The sequence below is a fragment of the Somniosus microcephalus genome, chromosome 20 (genome assembly GCF_052327205.1).
Source record: "Somniosus microcephalus isolate GS21.2 chromosome 20, FLI_Smic_1.0, whole genome shotgun sequence".
Taxonomy (NCBI): Eukaryota; Metazoa; Chordata; class Chondrichthyes; order Squaliformes; family Somniosidae; genus Somniosus; species Somniosus microcephalus.
In genome coordinates this window covers 76,519,198-76,540,960 of record NC_141006.1, presented here as the reverse complement: position 1 = coordinate 76,540,960, position 21,763 = coordinate 76,519,198, and the positions used below count along the sequence as shown (strand labels likewise).

At 45.2% G+C, this 21,763-nt stretch overlaps 1 long non-coding RNA gene across 1 annotated transcript in view; it reads left to right on the top strand.

The window, feature by feature from the left end:
* LOC147103439 (uncharacterized) overlaps nucleotides 1–21,763 on the top strand; it is a 170,821-nt gene that overhangs the window by 64,811 nt on the left and 84,247 nt on the right. The window contains exon 2 of the long non-coding RNA XR_015072964.1: nucleotides 7,348–7,414. This is a non-coding gene — a long non-coding RNA (uncharacterized LOC147103439). The remainder of the gene's footprint in view (nucleotides 1–7,347; nucleotides 7,415–21,763) is intronic.

Sequence of the window (21,763 nt, the reverse complement as noted above, 5' to 3'; positions counted from 1 at the left end):
CCCTTAGGGACTGAACGGAGGTGTTCCGCAAAGCGGTCACCCAAACTGCGTTTGGTCTCCCCAATGTAGAGGAGACCACATCGTGAGCAGCGAAAGCTTGCACCGAAATAATGGCCACCCCGGTGAGGTCGTGGAGAGTTCGGGTGCCTGGGGAACGGCAGCCCAAGAAGGAGTCAATGCCTCTGTAGAGCAGGGGAGCAAAGTGAAGGATCAGACGTATAAAACCAGCAGAGAAATGACTTCCGTATATAATCATGAATGCTAAGCTGTTCCTTTTCCCCCCCAGCAAAGTCAGCTACAGGCAATGATTTAACTGCTTCGCATGTACAACCTGTTCAAAAAATGAGAACCTATTGGAATTAAATGTTCTCCTGGCACAAGCTGAAGTGATTCCCATCAATTATTAATGGGCGCTGAATTATGCATAGCTTTTGGAAGACAGAACGGTGGGTTGCTTTGAAACAAATGTTTCTCAGTATTTTCCAGATGATTCATTTGACAAATAAACTGGATTATTTATACAGGTCAGTTTACAGGATGTGGCCTCATAAGACACTTTGAAAGTTTATGGCACAACCCATACCCCTAGCAGCGTACTTTACCCTATGTTTTCCAGAAATTTCAACTTCATTTAAAAAAAATAGCTGCTTTCTACAATATTTCATGTAGAAACCAAATAGTTCATTTTGGATCTGAGGTCATCTGTTTTCCACCAAACAGCAGGGGGGCTATCACCGTGACCTCACCGTACTTCACAGTGTTTTCACTTTATTTCACTTGCAGTGCGCTGTCGCTTTTACACATCAACCTATGCAAGCCAACACCTGAACCTTTCAAACCACATTCGGGATATTGACAGATCCATGCAACGTCCCTTCCACCTTTGGGCTGTAATTAAAATTAGAAGCTAGAAATGGAAATATAGACGAATGACTTGCTGTACTGCAGGAGACTGCAAGTGTTCAAGTATTGAGGAAGATATCAAGAAAGAACTTACATTTCTACAGCACCTTTCACGACCTCAGGACGTCCCAAAGCGCTTTACAGCCAATGAAGTACTTTTTGAAGTGTAGTCACTGTTGTAATGTAGGAAACGCGGCAGCCAATTTGCGCACAGCAAGCTCCCACAAACAGCAATGTGATAATGACCAGATCATCTGTTTTTTTTAAGTGATGTTGGTTGAGTGATAAATATTGGTCATCATGGGGGAGAACTCTCCTGCTCTTCTTCAAATAGTGCCAGGGGATCTTTTACATCCACCTGCGGGGGCAGACGGGGCCTCGGTTTAATGTCAGACTGCGCCACTGCCTCAGTACTTGCATATCCGTATCAGCCTGGACTATTTTGTTGTAAAGACGAGGCCAAACCAGGTGTGACCTAAGTAATGGCGATAATAAATCCCTCATCATACTCACAATAATATTTTGAACAGCTTTCAAGCTTTTGCGACCTGATTGCTGCAATCAAATACTTAAGGTTGGAATTCTATAATTTCTAGCCTCAGCACTCATTCCGGCATGTTCCCGCGGGTATTGCAGGCACAAGAGCAACATGCATTTCCATAGTGCTCTTCACTTACAAGACGTGTCAGGCCATTGAGAGGGAAAAATAGCCGATTCTGAACAGAATGGAACTCAGGAAAATGGAGGAAATTGAGGTGGCTGAAGGAACACAGGAGCATTAGGAACAGGAGAAGGCCGGTCAGCCACTCGAGCCTGCTCCACCATTCAATTAGAACAAGGCACACATAAAGAGGAAGGCTTTGTGGAGGTTTTTGAATATGGCAGTGTTGTACTTGTACCAGCTGTGCATAGATCCTTATGGTCTTCCTATTTTGGTTGTGTTTGGAGATTATAAACATACATCTGACTTCTGCTGAAAAACAGTACTAAACTGGTACAACCTCCCTGAAGATCTTTTTCCACTTGCTTACAAACAAGCAATAGGATGACTTGAAGGTACGAAAAGGCCCATCAGTGCTCACCTTGTCCAGAAGATGATTCAACCTCATGCTCAACCCTCCCCAGCCAATGGAAATGTAACTCCTGGAGGGAGCAAGAAAAAACCTATGGCCAATGTGAGGCAAAACACTAGGAAATTCCTCTCCAATTCCTTCAGCCAATCGTGTAAGACCCAGGAGACCATGGTTACCCATGATGCATCACAGACATACTTAAACTCTACCCCCCCTCCCCCACAGATCCACATTTTCTCTGGAACATAAACAGGGAGCTGAATTAACAACTCCATCCATTGGAGCATTCTGAAGGGTTGCAGACCTTTTATGGCACAAATACTCGTCAATAGCTCCTCAGTCAGAAATGCTACCATCAACTTCTTAAAATGTATAATATCTTGTGCTCCCCCTACTTCCCTGGGTGGAATATTCCTTGTCATCTCACATAGTCTTGCTACTCCCGTGGTCTCAAACACAGACAAGGCCATCAAGGACCACTTCCTGATATCCCTCACCACCCATCTCCTTCCAACCCCACTTCCTTCTATGCCCGCCCCTGAAAAAAGATCTCCCTTTAGTCACTTACAATTGTATTTTCAAGCTGTCACCTGCATTGCTTTTGGTCTTCCATTCCCCACAATACTTGTGCAGCTGTCGATCTGCTCAACCACTCCATCACCTCTACCTTTGATGCCCTTGTCCTCAGTAAAGCCGCTCCCTTCCTGGTCGTTCCCTATGTTATGGCCCCCATCTTATCTCCCTCAAGTCCAAGGGGTACAGACTTGAGTGTATCTGGATCACAACTGGTTAAGCCATCCATCATCAGATCTGTCTTACTTTCTCCACTACTCTCTCCTTAAACCTCTCCTCCCTGCCCCTGCCACCATCACCTCCAACAACAAGCACAATGAGCTCCTGTCCTGCTTTGTCATTAAGATTGAAACCATCAGTTCAGCTGCCTCTTCTGCTTCCGCTTCCCACCAAGCTAAACCTCCCTCAGCCTCCTCCAGCCCTAACCATCAACTCCCGTCTCTTTCTAGCTTCTCCCATCTCCTCTTGGCAACATCATCTGAAGACGTGGGCATCACCTTCCATATATACACTGATGACACACAGTTCTGCCTCGCTATTACTCTCTTTCAATCCCTCCACTGCCTCCGTGCTGTCAAACTGCTTGACTGACATTCAATCTCGGTTGAGTCCTGTTAAACAATGGAAAGAGCAAAGCCACTTTGTCTTCCACCACTAATTCTGAACCCTTGTCACCGATTCCATCCCCTATCCCCAATCACTGTCAGATTGGGTGCCTGCCATCCCACTGATAAATTGGTCAGTGTTGTACCCGTTTTACACCCAGAAAACGTGGAGCTATGGAAGAAGATTTATAGCCCACTTATGATACTAATCAAAATTCAATCGGAACTTTGTTGCTCATGAGTCTTCAGGGCAGTCCACCCACGAGATAAAAATCAGATCCCACGGCTCCTTATTATTTGTATGTAGCCTATATTTATATGTGTTTCCCTAAGCAAACATTCTAGCAATGTTTTCCTGAAAGGGGTCTTTTAATCTGATGCTTGTTCTGTTCTCTACTAGGTTCATCCTGTACAGGATCTTGCTCTTTGTTGACATGTACTGTACTTGGAGAATTAAGGAAAAATAAAAATAACAGGATGAACAAGATTGATTGAAGGCATTTTGGAGCTGTGGCTAAAAATTCCTTTTTCCTCAAGAGGGATAGTTGGCTAAAGTCCACTTGAGGCGAGCCTAAATCCAACAAAACTTTATATGACTGCTCTGGTAAACATGAATGATGGACTTTAGAGTTACTCTAGGCCCTTTCCTTTATTTTTTCTACACAAATGTTTTATTTCCTTTTTCTGGTCGAATTTTTCTGTTATTTTCTGCCCTCCTCTCCTATCTCATGACTTTTTTTCCAAAATATGGCTCCATGGGAGCCAGCAACCCTCTGGGATTCACGCCCGAGTGACTATTCTTCATGGGCGAACCTTGACAATGAGTAGTGGCAGGCCTAGATTTCACAGGAGGCAGCGGAGTCCAATCCTGGCCCCTCTAGATGTTCCCAGTTGAACACTTCCAGCAAGGTTAGTGATCAGGAGCTTGAGCCTGCCAAACCCACAACCTCCACCACCTAGAAGGACAAGGACAGCAGGCGCATGGGAACACGACCACCTCCAAGCACCCCTCCAAGTCACACACCATCCTGACTTGGAAATATATCAGCTGACGTATTAAAACTCACTACACACTTGGTTTGAGTATAAAGCAAGGCTTTAATCAACTTGTTTCAGAACATGGAGGTCTAGTTGTACTTCACTAGTTCCTTGTCTTACAAAATGTCCCTGGCACGCTGGGGCCGACGCCCGAGTATTTATACTCCTTGGACAGCGCCACCAGCTGGCCGTCCAGCGTTATTTCACGAGTAGTTTCTTGATGAATGATGAGATTTATAACATCGCCGATCCTTCATCGTCACTGGGTCAAAATCCTGGAACTCCCTCCCTAACAGCACTGTGGGAGCACCTTCACCACACGGACTGCAGCGGTTCAAGATGGCAGCTCATCACCACCTTCTCGAGGGCAATTAGGGGTGGGCAATTAATGCTGGCCTTGCCAGCGACACCCACATCCCGTGAACAAATATTAAGAAAAAGCCCTGCCTGGTCTTCCCCTGCCTAACCCAGGGGCTCTGATGCCAATTGTAGCGGGACTACTACTAACCTGACTGGGATCATTTAGCACGACGTAGACTGAGAACTGGAGCTGGGACCTTCTTGGTCTCTATAGCTCAGCTACTCAATGGATAAACTCATTGAGCTAGTGGTGAAGCTCCCAGCCTCTTCTTAAGCGCTGAATCCAGATTCAATCTGGAATGAAAACAGTTGGTCGATAGGTGTGAATTCCCACTCTAGATCCAATCTGCACTCCAGACTCGGTTTAGGTATTTCCCACAGGGGCAGAAATCAATTTCCTAATTGCTGTAGAGTAGAAGTTGTAGAGTAAATAAAAGACATTCTACGCAGAGCGAACAGACCACCGCTTCCAGAACATGATCAAACTTCCACATCTGGAATTGCTGGGGATTTGAAGAACGTTTCAGATTACCACTGAAACACACACTTTGTAAATTAAGGTTCCTTTCAGGCGCTGAAGGATTTTACAAGTCAGATGCTCATAGGCACTCCAGGATCTGTTACGGTTTATGTGGTTATTAGCTGAAGCTGAAATATGTTTTTAATAAAGAAATGTAAACAGATGGTCTGGCGGAAGATTGCTAACAGTAATCGCACTCACTTTATAATCCAGAGGCTGCAGATTTAAGCTTGAGAGTCCAACAATATTCCATCCTGTGAGTTTCAATTCCTAATTTTGCAATTATTTTAGCATTTAAACTTTATTGTGCGTATTTTTAAAAGCGCATTATAGAGGCCCAGAAGGATTATATCATGAAATCTTTGTTTCCGCAGCACAGGGATTTCTGCTTTCTCCCTCTCTTCTTCTAAGGAAGCAGATTTAGAGGGTGAGATCCTGACACCTTCTAGTATCTCACTCGTTCATGTGTGAAACCTTGGCAGTGAGTCTTGGCAGGCTATTCAACCATGGTAGGTATCACAGAGAAAGTTTGATTCTGCTCACACCCAACAGCTTTGCAGCAGATGTTGCTGGACTGTGACCAGGAGCATTAGGCCCCTGGATAATTTATCCTCTTCCTGGCATGATAGGTGCAGAGGCCAGTTGTAATGCCCCTATTACCATCTCAGCTGAAACCAACTAACCCAGCACAAACCAGTAATTGAACCTTCAAACCTTCTAGGGAAGTGCAACGAGACCTGGGTGTCCTTGTGCACCAGTCGCTGAAGGTAAGCATGCGGGTGCAGCAGGCGGTTAAGAAGGCAAATGGTATGATAGCAAAATACTGCAGATGCTGGAAATCTGAAATAACAACAGAAAATGCTGGAAAAACTCAGCAGGTCAGGCAACATCCGTGGAGAGAAATTTGAGTTGACGTTTCGGGTCGAAACCCTTCTTCAAAACTGGAAATAAAATAAAATAAAATAAAAATGGTATGTTGGCCTTTGTAGCGAGAGGATTCAAGTACAGGAACAAGGATGCCTTGCTGCAGTTGTACAGGGCTTTGGTGAGACCACATCTTGAGTATTGTGTGCAGTTTTGGTCGCCTTATCTAAGGAAGGATGTTCTTGTCATGGAGGGAGTGCAGCGAAGATTCACCAGACTGATACCTGGGATGGCAGGAATGACGTATGAGGAGAGATTGGGTCAATTAGGCTTATACTCGCTGGAGTTTAGAAGAATGAGAGGGGATCCCATTGAAACTTATAAAATTCTAACAGAACTGGACAGACTAGATGCAGGAAGGATGTTCCCGATGGCGGGGGAGTCCAGAACCAGGGATCACAGTCTAAGGATAAGGGGTAAGCCATTTAGGACAGAGATGAGGAGGAATTTCTTCATCCAGAGAGTGGTGAACCTGTGGAATTCTCTACCACAGAAGGCAGTTGAGGCCAATTCATTAAATATATTCAAGAAGGAGTTCGATATATTACTTAAGGCTAAAGGGACCAAGGGATATGGGGAGAAAGCAGGGACAGGGTACTGAATTTGGATGATCAGCCATGATCTCATTAAATGGTGGAGCAGGCTCGAGGGGCCGAATGGCCGACTCCTGCTCCTATCTTCTATGTTTCTATGTTTCTATGTTTCTAGCTCTCATAAGACTACATAGTTCCACAAGTGTTTCTACCACTAGGCCATCAGGGAAGTTGCGTATTGTAGCCATCATCCCCTGCAGATTATGTCAGTGTGAGCCGCAACACATGTAAGAAATAGAATAAATATTTATTGAACTATCTGCCTGACTCTAACTCTGCATCTATTTTTTTTTGGACATTTATCTCTCTATCTGTCAATCAATTTGCCTTCCTGTCCCATGCTATCTTTTTGCCTCTATCTCTCTGCTGTATCTGTTTCACTATCACCCCAGCCCAAACACGGGACTGGAAGATACATTTGGTGCAGCCAAAATCTAACTATGAACGTAACAGACCCGAAGTTCAATGGGCTGCAGTCCTGCCAGTTGTACTGGGATTACTCCCCGCCGAGACCATCCGACACTGACCCCGGCCAACGTTTGTGGGACTGGTGGGTACTTGGCTGCTTCTTTTACTCTGCCTGCCCCATGTGCCTGGAAGCTGGCATGGCTGCTCACTATGGAGTACGTGGGGGCGCGAGAGGGGAGGGCAGGAAGAGGGTTGCTCAGATTCCCTCAACTCTGCCACCACCAGAAAATTTTCAAAATAAATCTGTCAAACCAGAACATTTTCAAAATAAATGTTTGTTCTCTCCACAGGTTCAGGTCCCTTGCCCGGCCCACCCTGGGCCCCAAACAGCGGGGGCCCACGTGTGCCTTTGTGGAGGTGAGTATGCCTCATCTTTCTTGGTTTACCGGCCGCCACTGATATGCTGAACACCACCACCCCCCCCCAATCCAGGGCCAGGAGCGGAAAGTCACAGCTGAGGGAGGCCCCTCCCCATGCCATAGCCCTAGGTCTGTTACGTGCCATGCAACAGGCAGGCGGAGGTTCTACCCCACACAGGAACAGTGGAGCTTGGGCGTAATCTGTTCTACCCTGTTTTCTTGGGGGGTTTCACTGGTTACAGACTGGTTAAACCCTCATGGAATTTCAGGCCAACACTTTTTCTGTAAAATAGTTATTGCGAAGGGCTTTTACTTACCTTATTTCTTTACTTTCTGACTTGTTAAAACCAAAGTGATGTCAGAAATACTTTACTTACAAATTAGAAAAAGATCTTATGACGGATATGACAGTAAGGTTCTGCCTTTCACGACCTCAGGATGTCCCAAAGGGCTTTACAGCCATTGAAGTACTTTTTGAAGTGTTGTCAGTGTTCCTACATTGTAACAGTGACTACACTCCAAAAAGTACTTCATTGGCTGTAAGGCGTTTTGGGATGTCTTGAGGTTGTGAAAGGCGCTGTATAAATGCAAGTCCTTCTTTCTGGTGGTAAATGGCCTGCTGACTAATAGCTTCTATAGGAGTGACAAAGAACAAACTGAGCTCACAGAGATTTTACGCAATCACATTTGAACTGTTTCAGTGACGGGATCTTCCTCATACATTAAACTAACTGGCTCCCACAAACAGCAATGTGATAATGACCACATAATCTGTTTTTGTTATTTTGATTGAGGGATAAATATTAACCAGGAAGAACTCCCCTGTTCTTCAAAATAGTGCCATGGGATCTTTTATGTTCACATGAGAGAGCATCTCATCCCATCCAAACGACAGCACCTCTGACAGTGCAGCACTCCACTGGAGTGTCAACTTAGATTTCTGCGTTCAAGTGTCTGGAGTGGGACTTGAACCCACAAACTTTCATGACTAAGAGACAAGTGTGCTACCAACTTTAAAAAAAAAATACTTTATTGAACATTAAGAACATTTACAACATCGTGATCATTCCATTGTATCATACAAATCAATTCCGCCGCTCTGCACAGCCATTCCGCCACCACATTTTAACATCAAAACCTGAAGTTTAATTTGTCTCCTGTAACATATATTAATCGATTGTACTTTAAAAATTGATTGTAAAATACTATCTTTAAATTCCTTTCTGAATAAAACATCCACCGAGCCTTATAATGATCTTTTAGCTTATATTTAAAATACTCTTTTAGATTGATTCTCCTCCCCTTAAAAAACAGAGCATTCCTTCTTTGCACAATCACAAATCTAGCCAAACTGAACATTAAATTAATTGCCGCTCCGCTAGACTCGGGCAGACTCTCCTGCAATCCCCATCTCAAAATTGAGTCCCACGGGATTCCCATTCCCGCTCTTCGGTCCCCACCCAGCAAAAAAACTTCACACAACTGTCGAACATAGTACTTAAAATCATTTAACTGCGGACATAACACCAGTAAATGGGACAGAGTCTCATCCCGTGTCCCACACACTGGGTAAGTTGCCGCCTCCACTTGTCCAATCTTGCACAAGACCGTCATGGTAAAAATCCAGTTATGAGCCAATTTGAATTCCAGTTCAATCCACTCTGGACATTTAAAATTCGCCCACACTCCCTTCCAAATCCTGTTGAAGTCCAGCTGTGGGTATATACTCTGCCAAAACTCCTGACCAGCAGGTGTCTTGAATCTCCATTCTCTAAATACCTCATAGAAATCTCGAGTATTTCAGTTGTCAAATTGGACCAACTCTCCCCCTTTCTCCAGCAGAAAGCTTGGAAAAGCAGGACGCATTTTACTTCCTTTGGAGATTTCCGCATTTATTTCTTCCATCCAATCCTGTGGCATTGCCCTCACAATCTTCTCATACATGATCCCTATTGGATACTGTATTTGGATATTGTTGGGGAGGATGGCTTACCGGGGGAAAGCAGCAGCCGCCAACTTCCTGGCACCATGGGTGGTTCTGCTGCACAGGATGGGAGGAAAAAGAGGGGTAGAGCTATAGTAATAGGGGATTCTAGTGTAAAGGGGAATAGATAGGCGTTTGTGTGGCCACAAATGTGACTCCAGGATGGTATGTTGCCTCCCTGGTGCAAGGGTCAAGGATGTCTCAGAGTGGCTGCAGAACATTTTGGAAGGGGAGGGTGAACAGCCAGTTGTTGTGGTGCATATAGGTACCAACGATATAGGTAAAAAACGGGATGAGGTCCTAAAAGCTGAATATAGGGAGTTAGGAGGTAAATTAAAAAATAGGACCTCAAAGGTAGTAATCTCAGGATTGCTACCAGTGCCACGTGCTAGTCAGTGTAGAAATAGAAGGATATTTCAGATGAATATCTGGCTAGAGGAATGGTGCAAGGGGGAGGGATTCAAATTCCTGGGACATTGGAACCGGTTCTGGGGGAGGTGGGACCAGTTCAAACCGGACGGTTTGCACCTGGGCAGGACCGGGACCGATGTCCTAGGGGGAGTGTTTCCTACTGCTCTGGGGAAGGGTTTAAACTAAAATGGCAGGGGGTTGGGAACCTGAGCAGGAAGACAGAGCAAAGGGAAACAAGGATAGAAGCAAAAGACAGGAAGGAGAAAAACAAAGGTGGCAGTCAGAGAAATCAAGGGTTTAAATCAAACATGGCCACAGTAAATAATAATTCTAAAAGGTGTAAGAGTGTTAAAAAAACAAGTTGAAGGCCTTGTGTCTTAATGCGAGGAGCATTCATAATAAGGTGGATGAATTAGCTGCGCAAATAGAGGTAAGCAGATATGATATGATTGGGATTATGGAAACATGGCTCCAGGGTGACCAAGGCTGGGAACTCAACATCCAGGGGTATTCAATATTCAGGAAAGATAGGCAAAAAGGAAAAGGAGGTGGGGTAGCATTGCTGGTTAAAGAGGGGATTAACACAATTGAAAGGAAGGATATTAGCTCTGATGATGTGGAATCTGTATGGGTAGAACTGAGATATATCAAGGGGCAGAAAACATTAGTGGGAGTGGTATATAGACCTCCAAACAGTAATGCAGAGGTTGGGGATGGCATTAAATGGGAAATTAGAGATGCGTGCAATAAGGGCACAGCAGTTATCATGGGTGACTTTAATGTACATATAGATTGGGCTAAGCAAATTAGTAACAATACTGTGGAGGAGGAATTCCTGGAGTGTATACAGGATGGTTTCCTGGACCAATATGTCGAGGAACCAACTGGAAATCAGGCCATCTTAGACTGGGTATTATGTCATGAGAAAGGATTAATTAGCAATCTTGTTGTGGGAGGCCCCTTGGGTTGGAGCAATCATAATATGATAGAATTCTTCATTAAATTGGAGAGTGAAGTAGTTGACTCAGAGATTAGGGTCCTGAATTTAAATAAAGGAAACTACGATGGTATGAGGCGCTAGTTGGGTAGGATTGATTGGGGAATGTTACTCAAAGGGTTGACGGTGGATAGGCAATGGCAAACATTCAAAGATCGCATGGATGAACTACAGAATCTGTTCATCCCTGTTTGGCATAAAAATAAAACAAAAAAGGTGACTCAACTGTGGCTAACAAGGGAAATTAGGGATAGCATAAGATCCAAGGAGAGGACATATAAATTGGTCAGAAAAAGCAGTAAACCTGAGGATTGGGAGCAGTTTAGGATTCAGCAAAGGTGGATAAAGGGATTAATTAAGAGGGGGAAAATAGAATCTGAGAGTAAGCTTTCAGGGAGCATAAAAACTGACTGTAAAAGTTTTTATAGATATGTGAAGAGAAAAAGATTGGTGAAGTCAAGCATAGGTCCCTTGCAGTCAGAATCAGGGGAATTTATAATGGGGTACAAAGAAATGGCGGAACAATTAAATACATACTTTGTTTCTGTCTTCACAAAGGGGGACACAAATAACCTCCCAGAGATGTCAGGGAACATAGGGTCTAATGTGTGGGAGGATCTGAAAGAAATCAGTATTTGTAGGGAAACTCTGGAACAGTTCCCATGGATTGGAGGGTAGCTAATGTTACCCCACTATTCAAAAAAGGTGGTAGAGAGAAAATAGGGAATTATAGACCAGTAAGCCTGACATCGGTAGTGGGGAAAATGGTAGAGTCTGTTATAAAAGATGTAATAGCAGAGCACTTGGAAAAAACAGTGACAGGATCGGATAAAGTCAACATGGATTTACAAAAGGTAAATCGTGCTTGACTAATCTACTGGAATTTTTTGAGGATGTAACTGGTAGAATAGATAAGGGAGAACCAGTGGATGTGGTGTATTTGGACTTTCAGAAGGCTTTCGATAAGGTCCCGCATAAGAGATTAGCGTGTAAAGTTAAAGCACATGGAATTGGGGGTAAGGTACTGACTTGGATAGAGAACTGGTTGGCAGACAGGAAGCAAAGAGTTGGAATAAACGGGTCTTTTTCCGAGTGGCAGGCAGTGAATAGTGGGGTACCGCAGGGATCGGTCCTAGGACCCCAGCTATTCACAATATATATTAATGATCTAGACGAGGGAACTAGATGTAATATCTCCAAGTTTGAAGATGACACAAAGCTGGGTGGGCGTGTGTGCTGTGAGGAGGATGCTGAGAAACTCCAGTATGATTTGGACAGGTTGGGTGATTGGGCAGAAGCATGGCAGATGCAGTATAATGTGGATAAATGCGAGGTTATCCACTTTGGTGTCAAAAACAGGAAGGCAGATTATTATCTGAATGGCAATAGATTGGGAGAAGGGGGAGTGCAAAGAGACCTGGGTGTCCTTGTGCACCAGTCACTGAAGGTAAGCATGCAGGTGCAGCAGGCGGTTAAGAAGGCAAATGGTATGTTGGCCTTCGTAACGAGAGGGTTTGAGTACAGGAACAAGGATTTCTTGCTGCAGTTGTACAGGGCCTTGGTGAGACCACACCTTGAGTATTGTGTGCAGTTTTGGTCGCCTTATCTGAGGAAGGATGTTCTTGCCATGGAGGGAGTGCAGCAAAGATTCACCAGACTGATACCTGGGATGGCAGGAATGACGTATGAGGAGAGATTGGGTCGATTGGGCTTATACTCGCTGGAGTTTAGAAGAATGAGAGGGGATCTCATTGAAACTTATAAAATTCTAACAGGACTAGACAGACTAGATGCAGGAAGGATGTTCCCGATGGCCGGGGAGTCCAGAACCAGGGGTCACAGTCTAAGGATAAGGGGTAAGCCATTTAGGACAGAGATGAGGAGGAATTTCTTCACCCAGAGAATGGTGAACCTGTGGAATTCTCTACCACAGAAGGCAGTGGAGGCCAATTCATTAATTATATTCAAGAAGGAGTTAGATATATTTCTTAAGGCTAAAGGGATCAAGGGATATGGGGAGAAGGCAGGGACAGGGTCCTGAATTTGGATGATCAGCCATGGTCTCATTGAATGGCGGAGCAGGCTCGAGGGGCTGAATGGCCGACTCCTGCTCCTATCTTCTATGTTTCTATTGCTTTTTCCTCTACCTCCTGATCCTCCTCCCACACCATGTCCCTCACTATCGCTTCCGGCAACCAATCTGGAATTACCTTGTATAATACATCTTTCAAACATATAATACCAGCTTTTATAAAAGCTTGATTAAATAAAACCTCTCCTTCAATGTTAACCCACCTGTTCAAAAATAAGGGCTGTTCTAAAAATTCCTCAGCCCCCTTAGGCATAAACTGCACACTTTTTAAAAATTGGGCCCAAGTCTCTACAACCCCCTTATAAAACCTAGGGAGAAGTTTAATCGAATTGAAAAACATATTATTGTATTCCATATACAATATCCCCTGCCCTCCTATCCCACTTCATTTAAAAAAATGCTCAAAACAACTCTTCCAAAAATTTGTATTTGATTTCTGAAGAAATCTCTTCACCTATTTGATTCTAAAGGATTTTTTCTTCAAATCAGTATCTGGGAAATTGAGTCCTCCCTGATTTCTCCGTCCAATGATGGTATTGTAAGCCACCAAGGCTGGTTTCCCTTCCCATAAAAACCTCAGACAAGCCTCTCGGATGGACTTTTCCGCCCACTCAGAAATATCCTCCACCGTCAATAAGTACCATAGCTTAGATAGCAGGAGAGCAGACACCACTGTCGCTCTTCCTTGCACTTTCAACCACCTTCTTTCCCATCTTCCCAAAATCTTTTTAATTTTCATAACCTTTGGTTCCCAATTTAATCGATCCACTTCATCCCTGTCATTTTTGCACCGCATGTGCACCCCCAGAACTTCCAAAACCTCCACCACCTTAAAGGGACTTTACCCAACCATTCCCTCCTATTCCTTCCTGCAACCAGGCATTGGGACTTACTATAATTCACTCTGGCTCCTGAAGCTCTACAATATTCCTCCACTACATCCATAGCTTTCCTCACTGACTCCCCATTTCTCAATGTTAAGGTTGTGTCATCTGCAAATTGGTGTATCACCGACACCAGCCCAGAACTGGAACCACAATCCCAACTACACCTTGTTTCTTTTGCATCATGTAACCTAATGGTTCTGCTACCAATGTGTACAACAATGGGGACGGGGGACAACCCTGTCTCACTGATCTCTGTATCGGAAAATACTTGGATAAAAAACCATTACATTTAACATGATTAAATATGTTTGAATAAAAAATCCTTATCCACTCAATGAAATGTTCCCTGAAACCAAATGCTTCCAAAACCTTCAATGAAAATTCATGAGACCCTATCAAAAGCTTTCTCTTGATCTATCTTTAATACATAAGCCTCCCTCCCACTCTCTTCCATGAGCTCTGTCGCATCTCGGATTGAGACCACAGAGTCTGCGATGTCCCGGCCTATGACTCCATAGGACCAAGAGGGCAAAACTATCTGCGGCAACACCTCCTTCATACGATTTGCCATGACCCTCGCCAAGATCTTATAATCCACATTTAATAATGTGATGGGTCTCCAATTCTTCAGATCCCTTCTATCCCCTTTATTTTTATCAGCTAAGCTTATGACACCTCTCCTCATAGATGGGACAAGGCTTCCCTCAATTTTACATAAGAACATAAGAAATAGGAGCAGGAGTAGGCCAATCAGCCCCTCGAGCCTGCTCCGCCATTTAATAAGATCATGGCTGATCTGATCCTAACCGCCAATCTACTATCACAGAACCATCTCCTGAATCTAACAGAATTAGACACACGAAATAGGAGCAGGATCAGGCTACACGGCCCCTGGGCCCGCTCCGCTACCCACAGGGCCATGTCCGATCCGAACCTAGACTAATGTCCAAATTCCTGCCCGCTCCCCGTAACCCTTAATTCCCTTTACTTCTAGGAAACTGTCTATTTCTGTTTTAAATTTATGTAATGATGTAGCTTCTACAGCTTTTTGGGGCAGCATATTCCATGGACCTACCACCCTCTGAGTGAAGTAGTTCCTCCTCATCTCAGTTTTGAAAGAGCAGCCCCTTATTCTAAGACTATGCCCCCTAGTTCTAGTTTCACCCATCATCGGGAACATCCTCCCCGCATCCACCCGATCCAACCCCTTCACAATCTCATATGTTTCAATAAGGTCGCCTCTCATTCTTCTGAACTCCAATGAGTAGAGTCCCAATCTACTCAACCTCTCCGCATAGGTCCATCCCCTCATCCCCGGGATTAACCAAGTGAACCTTCTTTGTACTGACTCGAGAGCAAGTATGTCTTTTCTTAAGTATGGACACCAAAACTGTATGCAGTATTCCAGGTGCGGTCTCACCAATACCTTGTACAACTGAAGCAATACCTCCCTATTTTTATATTCTATCCCCCTAGCAATGAAAGCCAACATTCCATTGGCCTCCTTAATCACTTGCTGCACCTGCATACTAACCTTTTGAGTTTCGTGCACCAGGACCCGCAGATCCCTTTGTACTTCAGTACTTTCCAGTTTCTTGCCATTAAGATAATAACTTGCTCTACGATTTTTCCTGCCAAAGTGCATAACCTCACACTTTCCAGTATTGTATTCCATCTGCCAAATCTCTGCCCACTTACTTAGCCTGTCTATGTCCCCTTGCAGGTTTTTTATGTCCTCCTCACTCACTACTTTCCCTCCCATCTTAGTATCATCTGCAAACTTTGCTATGTTACACACGGTCCCCTCCTCCAAATCATTAATATAGATTGTAAAGAGTTGGGGACCCAGCACTGACCCCTGCGGAACACCACTAGTTACTGATTGCCAGTCTGAGAATGAACCATTTATCCCAACTCTCTGCCTTCTGTTAGATAGCCAATCCTCTATCCATGCCAGAATATTACCCCCAATCCCGTGATTTTTTATCTTAAGCAATAATCTTTTGTGTGGCACCTTGTCAAATGCCTTTTGGAAGTCTAAATACACTGGCCTAGAAATTGAGTGGGCTTTGCGCCCATTTTGCGGCGTTAGAGGTCATTGCGCTGGACTTACAGCCGGTTCAGAAATTCCCTGGGGCCCTACCATCGGCGGTAGACCGGTTGCGCTGCGCCGGCACCGATGACGTCATTGGTGTGCGCAGCGTCCCAGTTGCCGTGGTGACGGGCCCCAGCGCCGAAATTGAGTTGCGGCCGCCTCGCCCGTGGCAGCCGCAACTAAGACTCTGGCAACCGAGTCTTACAGGAGTTTGCGCCGGCGCATTAAGGTCGCGCGGCGGCCGGCCGCTTTCCCGCCGGCCGCCTGCCCGCACCTCCCTCCCCGGACTCCTCCACCCCCCCCCCCGCGGAACAGATGCTTCTGGGCTGCGAGCCCGGCACTTCCCCGAGGTGCCGGGCTCATTTTTGTGAAGATTTTACCGGCCAGCGGGCGGGTGCAGGCAGCTCCTCCTTAACTGAAGGAGGAGGCCTGCACTTCCCGAGCCTGCCGCACCGCATCGGGCGCCGCAGCGCCGGAATAGCGCCGCAATGCGGCAGGTAGCGCCCATTTTCAGGCGCAAACACCCTTCAGTAGCGCCGGCAGCCGTTTGGGCGCGGCGCTACTGAATTTTTGGCGCGCGCAGAGGGACTTAGCGCCGGCGCTAACTTTCCGGCGCTAAAGCCCTGGCGCGGCGCCAACTGAATTTCTAGGCCACTATGTCCACTGGTTCCCCTTTATCCACCCTATATGTTACTTCCTCAAAGAACTCCAGCAAATTTGTCAAACATGACTTCCCCTTCATAAAACCATGCTGACTTTGTCCTATTAAATTATGATTATCCAAATGTCCTGTTACTGTCTCCTTAATAATGGACTCCAAAATTTTACCTACTACAGATGTTAGGCTAACCGGTCTATAGTTTCCAGCCTTCTGTCTACTGCCCTTTTTAAATAAGGGTGTTACATTAGCAGTTTTCCAGTCTGCTGGGACTTTGCCGAGTCCAGGGAGTTTTGGAAAATTATTACTAATGCATCCACAATCCCTACCGCCACTTCCCTCAAGACCCTAGGATGTAAGTCATCAGGTCCAGGTGATTTATTCGCCTTGAGTCCCATTATTTAACCGAGTACCACTTCCTTCGTGATTTTGATCGTGTTTAGCTCCTCCCCCCATATAGCCCCCTGCTTGTCCAGTGTTGGGATATTCTTAGTGTCTTCTACTGTAAAGACTGATACAAAATATTCATTCAGTGTTTTTGCCATCTCCATATTTCCCACCATTAATTTCCCGGTCTCATCCTCTAAGGGACCAACATTTACTTTAGCCACCCTTTTTCTTTTTATATAACTAAATAAACTCTTACTGTCTGTTTTTATATTTTTTGCTAATTTACTTTCATAATCTATCTTCCCTTTCTTAATCAATCTTTTTGTTATTTTTTGCTGTCTTTTAAAGTTTTCCCAATCCTCTATCCCCCCACTAGATTTGGCTACCTTATATGCCCTTGTTTTTAGTCGAATACTATCCTTAATTTCTTTACTTAGCCACGGATGGCTGTCTTTTCTTTTACACCCTTTTCTTCTCAGTGGAATATATATTTTTTGGAAGTTGTAAAATAACTCCTTAAATGTACACCACTGATCATGTATCGTCTTACCCTTTAATCTATTTTCCCAATCCACTCTACTCAATTCCGCTCTCATACCTTCATAGTCTCCTTTATTCAAGCTTAGCACGCTTGTTTGAGATCCAACCTTCTCACCCTCTAATTGAATATGGAATTCAACCATGTTATGGTCACTCATTCCAAGGGGATCCTTTACTAGGACATTTTTAATTAATCCTGTCTCGTTACACAGGACCAGATCTAAGGTTGCTTGCCCCCCTGGTCGGTTCAGTTACATACTGCTCAAGAAACCCATCCCTAATACTTAATTTCCTTAAAAACTTATAAGAGCAATGGACTTAAAATCTCAAAAAATTCTTTATAAAATTCTGCACTTAGTCCATCGGATCCTGGGCTTTCCCCCCCCCTTCATTCCACTTATTGCTACTTTTTTTCCCGCTAATCCTACTTCTTTGTCACACATGCTTCTCTCATCCTCCTTTCAACCCTCTTCAATAAAAGCACTAACCTTCTCCATCTCCAAATTGGAAATGTCTTCTTTTGTATATAACTCTTGATGAAAGCTGCTAGCCGCCTCTAAAATCTCCCCACTTTCATGAATGATCTTCTCCCCAACTTTCAACTCTCCAATTAATGATAATCTCTGTCGCAGCTTCTCTTGCTCTAGAAAATATCTAGTGCATCTTTCGCCCTCCAATGCATCTCTAGCCTTTGCACGGAGAATGGCCCCCTTGCATTTTTCAGCTTGCAATAATTCCCACTCTTCCTTTAGCACCCGGAACTTAGTCTCCGCTCCCTTATCCCCTCCGTCAACTGCTTTACAGACATCCGTAAACCTTTTGTTTATATTCTCTTCTCAACGCTGGTTAGCTGCCGCTCTCTTTTTCCCATAACGTACCAAAAAAACTTTTACTTCATATTTGAAATTGTCCCACCAAACTATTCTTTCTTTCAAGAACAAAGGTTCCTTCCGAGCATTCTTTATTATATTTAAAATCCCTTCTTTATAAGCAATTTCTTTCAGGTATTGATTGTTTAAAATCCACAGCCCTGAACTGATCTTAACTCTGCTGTTCTTAATTCTAAGAACCAAAGCTGAGTGGTCACTAAAAAATACTTTTTTATAATAAATCCCCATCACCTCAGAACTTAACCCTTCCTGCATTAACAAAAAATCTATTCGGCTCTGTTTTAAAACATCACCCACCCAACCTGCTCTGGAGAACTCCCTTTTTATGGGGTTCCGGTCCCTCCATAAGTCTCTCAAATTTAAATTTTCCATCATTTTTACAATGATCCCTCAGGAGCTATCATTCTTAAAGGTCATCTGGGCTGAAATGTCCATCTGAGATAAAAATACATTAAAATCCCCCACTATACAAGGATTTTCCACCTCTGCCACTTCAGTGAATAACCCCCAAAAAAATTCGCGACGCTTGCAATAGTCGTTCGGTACATAGATATTAAAGAGATCGCAATTAAATTCCTCCATTTTTACCCTCAGCCTTAAAAATCTCACCTCAGTGTCCTTGTCCACCAAGGCAAAGTTCTCTTTTATGGACGGACTCACCAAAACAGCCACCCCTCTACGGTTATTCGATAGCAAAATACTGCAGATGCTGGAAATCCGAAATAACAACAAAAAACACTGGAAAAACTCCGCAGGCCAGGCAACATCTGTGAAGAGAGAAACAGAGTTAACGTTTCAGGTCAAAACCCTTCTTCAGAACTGAGAAGAAAGCAGAAAATGAAACAGATTAAAAGACCAGTTTAGGGGCTGGGAAATGGGGGAGGGGATGAAAGAACAAAAGGGAGGTCTGAGAGGTGAAGGGACATTAAGGGCTGGATATTGATTGAGCAGGTGTGTAGGAGGCGGGACTAAACTTTCAGGGTTGTAGTCCCGCCTCCATCGAATTGTGGCCAACCCACGCGATTTTGACTTGATTGACCTTGTTGAGCCTGCCCAGCGGGCTCAGCAGGTCAATTAAGGGCCACCCGGCAACAGGTGACATCACAGATTGACATTTCAGGAAGGAAGGCTGTAAAGGTAAGTAAAACTTCTTTAAACACTTTACACACACCAAACACACTTACCTCTGAACTCATGCACCCATCACTCACCTGAACACCAGACATCTCAAACCCTCCAAGTCCTTCAGCCCAACGGTCCACCTCGCTAACTTGGCGTGGTTTGGAGCCGTCGGGAATCCCACACTTCAGCAATAAAAATAGGGATTAGGCTAAAAACTGCCTGTTAACTACCTGTTATTTGGCACTAATCCCCTTCCCGCCTTGGGGAGGTGGGTCCCAGCACAGGTCGGGTATCCGCCTCCTTTGAAACTGGCACGGAGGCGGGTTGGGGGCGGGATGGGTTCAGGCCCCCGATTTCGAGATTTTAACCCCCCACACGTCTCCAATCCCAACTCTATGGCCCAATGAAAATCCTGCCCTAAGGGATATTCAAAACAAGACGAGATGTTAATAGGACAGGTAAAGAGACAAAGGATGGCTCTAGATTAGGTGTGAAATGCGCTGGCAGAATGAGAGACAGCTGCCATGTGGGAGAGAGAAAAAAGGAAAAGGCACAAACCAAAGGTGTGGATAAAAAATATATTAAAATGTAATGGGGGCCGAGGTTATGATCTGAAATTGTTGAACTTGATATTGAGTCCAGAGGCTGTAAAGTGCCTAATCGGAAGATGAGGTGCTGTTCCTCGAGCTTACGCTGAGCTTCCGTGGAACAATGCAAGAGGCCGAGGACGGTGAGGTCCGAGTGGGAGTGGAGCGGTGAATTAAAATGACAGGCGACCGGAAGCTCGGGGTCACCCTTACGGACTGAACGGAGGTGTTCCGCAAAGTGGTCACCCAATCTGCGTTTGGTCTCCCCAATGTAGAGGAGACCGCATCGTGAGCAGCGAATACAGTATACTAGATTGCAAGAAGTACAAGTAAATCGCTGTTTCACCTGAAAGGAGTGTTTGGGGCCCTGGACAGTGGCGGGGGGGGGGGGGGTGGGGGGAGGTATAAGGGCAGGTGTTACATCTCCTGCGCTTGCACGGGAAGGTGCCGGGCGAAGGGGAAGGGGTGCTGGGGGTGATAGAGGAGTGGACCAGGGTGTCGCGGAGGGAGCGGTCCCTTCGGAATGCTGAAAGGGGAGGGGAATATGCGTTTGGTGGTGGGAGCACGTTGGAGGTGGCGGAAATGGCGGAGGGTGAACCATTAAATGTGGAGGCTGGTGGGGTGAAAGGTGAGGACAAGGGGAACCCTATCGTGGTTCCGGGAGGGAGGGGCAGGGGTGAGGGCAGAAGTGCGGGAGATAGAACGGACACGGTCGAGGGCCGTGTCAACCACAGTAGGGGGGAATCCTCGGTAGAGGAAAAAGGAAGACATGTCGGAAGCACTGGCGTGGAAGGTGACATCATCGGAGCAGATGCGGCGGAGACGGAGAAACTGGGAGACTGGAATAGAGTCCTTACAGGAAGCGGGGTGGGAGGAGGTGTAGTCCAGGTAGCTGTGGGAGTCAGTGGGCTTGTAGTGAATGTTTGTCAATAACCTATCCCCAGAGATGGAGACGGAGAAGTCTAAGAAGGGAAGGGAAGAGTCAGAGATGGACCATGTGAAGGTGAGGGAAGGGTGCAAATTGGAGGCAAAGTGAATGAAATTGTCTAGTTCAGGGCGAGAGCAGGAAACGGCACCGATACAGTCATCAATGTATCGGAAAAAGAGGTGAGGGAGGGGACCCGAGTAGGACTGGAACAAAGAGTGTTCCACATATCCCACGAAAAGGCAGGCATAGCTAGGACCCATGCGGATACCCATAGCAACACCTTTGATTTGGAGGAAATGGGTGGAGTCAAAGGAGAAGTTGTTCAATGTGAGAACAAGTTCAGCCAGGTGGAGGAGGGGGGTGGTGGATGGGGACTGGTCGGGCCTCTGTTCAAGGTGGGGGATGGAGGTGTAGAGGGATTGTACGTCCATGGTGAAAAGGAGGCGGTTGGGGCCAGGAAACTGGAAACTGTTAAAGTGGCGGAGGGCGTCAGGAGAGTCGCGAATGTAGGTGGGAAGAAACTGGACAAGGGGAGAAAAGATAGAGTCGAGATAGGAAGAGATAAGTTCCTATGGTTAATGTTTGCACAACTTGCAAACACCTCTCCCTTCCAAACCTTCTGAACTCTTTCTAGGATATCCTCATCCCAAAAGGTTTCTTGCAGACACAACAAGTCCGTGCCTTTAAAACCCTGCAACAACTGCTGCAATTTCTTCTCACCCCTCAGTCCGTTCACATTGATTGAGACCAATGTAATCATGGCTCC